Source organism: Dipodomys ordii, unplaced genomic scaffold (assembly GCF_000151885.1).
Source record: "Dipodomys ordii isolate 6190 unplaced genomic scaffold, Dord_2.0 Scaffold15, whole genome shotgun sequence".
In the NCBI taxonomy this organism is placed as follows: Eukaryota; Metazoa; Chordata; class Mammalia; order Rodentia; family Heteromyidae; genus Dipodomys; species Dipodomys ordii.
In genome coordinates this window covers 8,041,792-8,048,625 of record NW_012267231.1, presented here as the reverse complement: position 1 = coordinate 8,048,625, position 6,834 = coordinate 8,041,792, and positions in this window count along the sequence as shown.

Here is a 6,834-nt window from a genome sequence, read left to right as displayed (position 1 = left end):
GCTCTTCAGCTCAAGGCTAGCGCTCTACCACTTGAGCCACAGCGCCACTTCCAGCTTTTTTTCTGCTTATGTGGTGCTGAGGAATCGAACCCAGAGCCTCAGGTATGCAAGGCAAGTGCTCTACCACTGAGCCACCTTTCCAGCCCAGACAATCTCTGTTTGAAGCCAGGAAAGTCCTTGAGTCTCTCCAATCAACTCTCAAAGAAGCCAGAAGTGGAGCTGTGACTCAAGTGGTAGAATGCCATCCTTGAGCCAAAGCAGCTCAGGGACAGCACCCAGGCCTTGAGTCCCCTCACCTGTGACCCACAGAACTACACGCATATTCTTTTAGGCTCCAAAAAGTGGGAGCTGCCTGCGGGGCTATGTCCCACCAGGCAGGCCTCTAGACCAAGCACCCCTTAGAAAGCCACTGTCCTCTGCCTCTGGACCCTTTGCAAACTCAACTCCCCCTTCTTTAGACGGTTTAGCCATCTCGGAGTGCTCCCTTCCAGCTCCTTGCTCAGCCTCCCCTGGCTTCCTTACCACCAACGTTAGCTCTGACGTGCCGGCTGATGGTTATGAAGAGCCGTGCTGGAGGTCCTGTGCAGAGCCGGCTGTGTGTTAACACATCGTTAAAATAGTATGATCGCAAAGTCGACAGACAATTAGAACTGTGGACCTAGCAGATGCTGACAGATTTTTTTCCCCCCACATGGCGAATGAGGCAACACGGTATGTTCGTGGTCTTGGCTCACTTTTTTCTAATACTGGTAAGTGCTGTAGCTACATGTATATCACATGATAATATTACATGCTGTTCTGCGCATTCCACGCACACACATCCATGCGTCCATGCAACTGTGGAGGAATCTGCCTTGCTGGGATGAGTTCAGTGGGGACCGTGTGTCTGTTGGAGTGACAGCTGTGCGCTCAGTTAGGACAGAGATGCCACACAGAGCTGCAGTTCGCACCTGAAAGTATAAGTTATACCATGACTCATTAACCATCCAGTTAATAATGTCAATCAATAATTTTTTGGTTATTGTTGGTTGTGGGGCTTGAACTCAGGACCGGCTGCTGTCCCTGAGCTCTTTATTTGCTTAAGGCCACTGCACCACTACTTAAAACCACAGCTCCTCTTCAGGTTTGGGGTGGTTAATTGGAGGTAAGAGTCTCATGGGCACTTTTCTGCCTGGACTTTTCCGCAGTCCTCACATCTCAACTTCCTGAGTTGCTAGGATTACAGGTGTGAGCCACCAGCGCCCAGCTAGCTAATCAATCAACTTTTACTGAGCAGTGTGGCAGATGGGAGGAGGAGGAGGAGAAATGAAGGCCCAGCCCTCCATTCTGGGAAGAGTTGTTGCCATCTTTTTATTGTACCCTTCTCCTGGCAGGTAAGGGGCTGTGCCCAAATGTGGAAAAATATTTAAGTCAGCTCAAAACTCACAGGGCTGTTGGCTGTGGGTTCAGGATAAATAAAGCACTCTCCAAGGAGAAATCAGAGCTGCTGTCTTTGTGATCTAACTTGGCAAAACCAAGTTCTCACAGTTTTTGAAAGCCTCGCACACAAGTCCCCTCAGATGAACTCTGAGCCTCTGCCATTCACTGACCACAAGTGTGACACGGCGGTGACATGGCTCAGACAGGGCCAGCGTGGGCTTCCCTGCGTGGTGGACACCATCTGTCTGCACATGACTGGCTTCACATAGGACTGGACTTTGAGACAGCTTTGGGGGGGAAGGATGTTAAAAAGGGAAAAGCCAAAGGTAACAGACATTTCGAAATAAGAAAAAAAAAAAGGAGAAAAACTCAAATGGCCAGATCACTAAGAAATCCAAACACTAGAGGAATGCTAGAGATAAAGAAATCAAGAGACCGCAGACATTTTTTTTAACCCGGAAGGCATACATATAAAGAGGCTAAGGAAATTTTCTTTTAATGAAAGTAAAGATAAAAGAGCCAGGATGGTTGGAAAGGTAACAGCTTTTGTCTCAGAGAGAAGAGTCCTGAGTCCCTAAACCCCAGGTCGCTGCAAACACCACAGCGCTGCTTGCGGGTACAACGCTCATCCCCGTCAGATGCCCAAAGCCGGGTGGTGTTTCCCTAAACATACATAATGGACATGTGATTCATTCTTTACATTCAGCGCAGTAAGAACACAGCAACTGCTAATGAATGATTATAACCATAGATAGATAATACTTTCTCTTAAGTTGAAGTTTCTTTTGCAGCTAGATATTCGTGGCTTATGCCTGTAACCCAAGCTACTCAGAAGGCTGAGATCTGGTGGATCCTAGTTGAAAGACAGCCCAGGCAGAAAAGTCTATAAGACTCCATCTCCAACTAGCAAAACGCTAGATTGGAGGAAAGACTCACGTTGTAGAACACCTCTTTAGCAAGAACAAAGCCCTGAGTGAATCAGAGGTGAGCTGCCAGAGTTCCAGGGCTCCAGAGGTACACCTGTGGTAAAGACAGTTGGGATGGCTTCTCTTTTCTGATGCTTGAATTCGAGTCCTGCCATGGAGGGGTTGGGGATGAGACCCTCTAAGTAAGCTCCTGAGAGTAATCTAAGAGCATCAATTAGCTTGAAGAGAAGGTGTGGACACATTCGATCAGAAATGCCAACGCTCCCGTGGGACACAGCAGAGACAAATGGCCCGCTGTGCAGACTGGAGCCCGTAGAAACTGTAACCAAGAGCTGGTCACAGGAGGCTCACGTCTGTCATCTCAGCTACTCAGGAGGCTGAGATCTGAGGATCACAGTTCAAAGCCAGCCCAGGCAGGAAAAGCCCATGAGACTCTTATTTCCAATGAACCACACACACAGCCAGAAGTGGATCTGTGACTCAAGAGTAGCGCGTTTTGCCTTAAGAAACCAAAAACTCAAGGACAGGGTCCAGGCACTGAGTTCAAGCCTCAGAACTGATATTAAAAAAAAAAAAAACCTAAGAGATGTGGATCCCTGTGCCCCCCCCCCCGCCTCAGCTGCCCCCCCACCCCCTGCCTGTGCCTCCCACCAGGCCTGGCAGATGGACCCAGCCGCCATGAGGATTTCTGGAAGGAGGAATGAATGAGTCCAACTTGGAAAGCCAACAGCCCTTCACCTCCTCCTGCTGGGCAGGGACTCGCTGGGCTGCAGGCTGCAGAGGACAGCCAATTAGACTTCGTTAGGTCTGTACGGACCATGCCAGGACACACGGGGGGGGGCGGGGGGGGGGCTCAGCTGCATGAGCCGGGTAAGCCATGCACTTAAAATAAATAGCTTGTGCTGTTTGTCCCCCGAGGACAAGCTATGTTCCGTGGAGCCTGTCTCATTATCCTGGCCTCATCCATATGCAAGGCGTTAGCCAGCAGGCTCCGCCCACCGCCTGCTTGTTTAAAGCTCTCTGCCAAGGTCGCCTGCTTTGGGGGGAGGGGGGCTGCCTGACCTGCATTCTTTTAACCTCTGATCCTTTTAACCACGGCCGGGCAGCCAGCCTCTGACATGGAGGAGACCTACAGAGAGCTCTTCGCTGTGGATTGGAGCAGCCTCACAGGTGTGGCTGTCTTTGATGATCTGGTCACTACCTCTGGGGAGGGGAGGACAGCAAAGGGAGGAGGAGGAGGGGGAGGGAGAGGAGGGGGAGGGGGAGGAGGGGGGGACAGTGCACAAAAGGGAAACAGCCCCAGTGGAAAAGGCCAGGTGATCAAGTTTCCCAGCTGTGCAGCCTAGAAGTTTCCTTCGCACAGATCTTTATTGGCCCCACCAGGAGACCCCCCCCCCAGCTCCTCACCTGGCACCCGAGGCTGGGCTCGGGGCTCTATTGCCAACAAGGATTTCTTGTGCCTTGGTTATACGCCGGGCACCGAACGGGGAGCTGTCCGCATGGCCCTGTTCACACAATGGCCCAGGCTGGGTGCTGGGCAGCTTAGAGGGTGGAGAGATTCCACACCACCTGCCTGTCCCCCTGCGCTTCCAGCCTCGAGTGTCTGCATGGCAGCGTGGCTGGGGAAGAGCCCAGACCTGGGGTAGCTGCCTACCAGCTGTGCAGCAAGTCGCGTGGCACTGGGGCTGCAGAGCCCAGGGAAGTCCTCAGGCCCCAACCCCTGCGCATCTGAGCGGATCCGAGCAGACTGTGATGTGACGGGAGAGTCCTCTGTGCACGTGTGTGTGTGTGTGATGGGAGAGTCCTCTGTGCACGTGTGTGTGTGACGGGAGAGTCCTCTGTGCACATGTGTGTGTGTGTGAACGGAGAGTCCTCTGTGCACGTGTGTGTGTGACCGGAAAGTCCTCTGTGCATGTGTGTGTGTGACAGGAGAGTCCTCTGTGCACGTGTGTGTGTGTGTGACTGGAAAGTCCTCTGTGCGCATGTGTGTGTGATGGGAGAGTCCTCTGTGCACGTGTGTGTGTGACGGGAGAGTCCTCTGTGCACATGTGTGTGTGTGACCAGAGAGTCCTCTGTGCACATGTGTGTGTGACCAGAAAGTCCTCTGTGCATGTGTGTGTGTGACAGGAGAGTCCTCTGTGCACATGTGTGTGTGACCGGAGAGTCCTCTGTGCGCATGTGTGTGTGATGGGAGAGTCCTCTGTGCACGTGTGTGTGTGACGGGAGAGTCCTCTGTGCACATGTGTGTGTGTGACCAGAGAGTCCTCTGTGCACATGTGTGTGTGACCAGAAAGTCCTCTGTGCATGTGTGTGTGTGACAGGAGAGTCCTCTGTGCGCATGTGTGTGTGACCGGAGAGTCCTCTGTGCGCATGTGTGTGTGATGGGAGAGTCCTCTGTGCACATGTGTGTGTGACCGGAGAGTCCTCTGTGCACATGTGTGTGTGTGTGACGGGAGAGTCCTCTGTGCACATGTGTGTGTGACCGGAGAGTCCTCTGTGCGCATGTGTGTGTGATGGGAGAGTCCTCTGTGCACATGTGTGTGTGACGGGAGAGTCCTCTGTGCATGTGTGTGTGTGTGACGGGAGAGTCCTCTGTGCACATGTGTGTGTGTGTGACCGGAGAGTCCTCTGTGCACATGTGTGTGTGATGGGAGAATCCTCTGTGCACATGTGTGTGACGGAGAGTCCTCTGTGCACATATGTGTGTGACAGGAGAGTTCTCTGTGCACATGCGTGTGTGACGGAGAGTCCTCTGTGCACATGTGTGTGTGTGTGACGGAGAGTCCTCTGTGCACATGTGTGTGTGTGTGACGGAGAGTCCTCTGTGCACATGCGTGTGTGACGGGAGAGTCCTCTGTGCGCATGTGTGTGTGTGTGACGGGAGAGTCCTCTGTGCATGTGTGTGTGTGACGGGAGTCCTCTGTGCACGTGTGTGTGTGTGACGGAGAGTCCTCTGTGCACGTGTGTGTGTGACGGGAGAGTCCTCTGTGTGCATGCGTGTGTGTGTGACCGGAGAGTCCTCTGTGCACGTGTGTGTGTGACAGGAGAGTCCTCTGTGCGCATGCGTGTGTGACGGAGAGTCCTCTGTGCGCATGCGTGTGTGTGTGACCGGAGAGTCCTCTGTGCGCATGTGTGTGTGACGGAGAGTCCTCTGTGCTCATGTGTGTGTGTGTGTGAGACGGAGAGTCCTCTGTGTGCATTCGTGTGTGACGGGAGAGTCCTCTGTGCACATGCGTGTGTGATGGAGAGTCCTCTGTGCACATGTGTGTGTGACGGGAGAGTCCTCTGTGCTCATGTGTGTGTGTGTGACGGAGAGTCCTCTGTGCGCATGTGTATGTGTGTGATGGGAGAGTCCTCTGTGCACATGTGTGTGTGACGGGAGAGTCCTCTGTGCGCATGTGTATGTGTGTGACGGGAGAGTCCTCTGTGCACATGTGTGTGTGTGACGGAGAGTCCTCTGTGCACATGCGTGTGTGACGGAGAGTCCTCTGTGCACATGTGTGTGTGTGTGACGGGAGAGTCCTCTGTGCACATGTGTGTGTGACGGAGAGTCCTCTGTGCGCATGTGTGTGTGACGGGAGAGTCCTCTGTGCTCATGTGTGTGACGGGAGAGTCCTCTGTGCACGTGTGTGTGTGTGACGGGAGAGTCCTCTGTGCACGTGTGTGTGTGTGACAGGAGAGTCCTCTGTGCACATGTGTGTGTGACGGAGAGTCCTCTGTTAACATGCGTGTGAGACGGAGAGTCCTCTGTGCACATGTGTGTGTGTGTGTGACGGGAGAGTCCTCTGTGCATGTGTGTGTGTGTGTATGTGACGGAGAGTCCTCTGTGCACATGTGTGTGTGTGTGTGACGGGAGAGTCCTCTGTGCACGTGTGTGTGTGTGACAGGAGAGTCCTCTGTGCGCATGCGTGTGTGATGGGAGAGTCCTCTGTGCGCATGTGTGTGTGATGGAGAGTCCTCTGTTAACATGCGTGTGTGACGGAGAGTCCTCTGTGCACATGTGTGTGTGTGTGACGGGAGAGTCCTCTGTGCACGTGTGTGTGTGTGACAGGAGAGTCCTCTGTGTGCATGCGTGTGTGACGGGAGAGTCCTTTGTGCTCGTGTGTGTGACGGGAGAGTCCTCTGTGCACGTGTGTGTGTGTGACGGGAGAGTCCTCTGTGCACGTGTGTGTGTGTGACGGGAGAGTCCTCTGTGCTCATGTGTGTGTGTGTGACAGAGAGTCCTCTGTGCACGTGTGTGTGTGGAGAGTTCTCTGTGCACGTGTGTGTGTGTGACGGAGAGTCCTCTGTGCACATGCGTGTGTGACGGGAGAGTCTCTGTGCATCAGAACCAGCTGCACCTCGAGGCGTGTCAGGAAGGGAGGGAGGAAGGAAGGAAGAAAGGGAGGGGAGGAGGAGGAAGGAAGGGAGGGGAGGAGGAGGAAGGAAAGGAGGGGAGGAGGTGGAGGGGAGGGAGGGGGAAGAAGAAGCAGGAGGAGGAAGAGGAGGA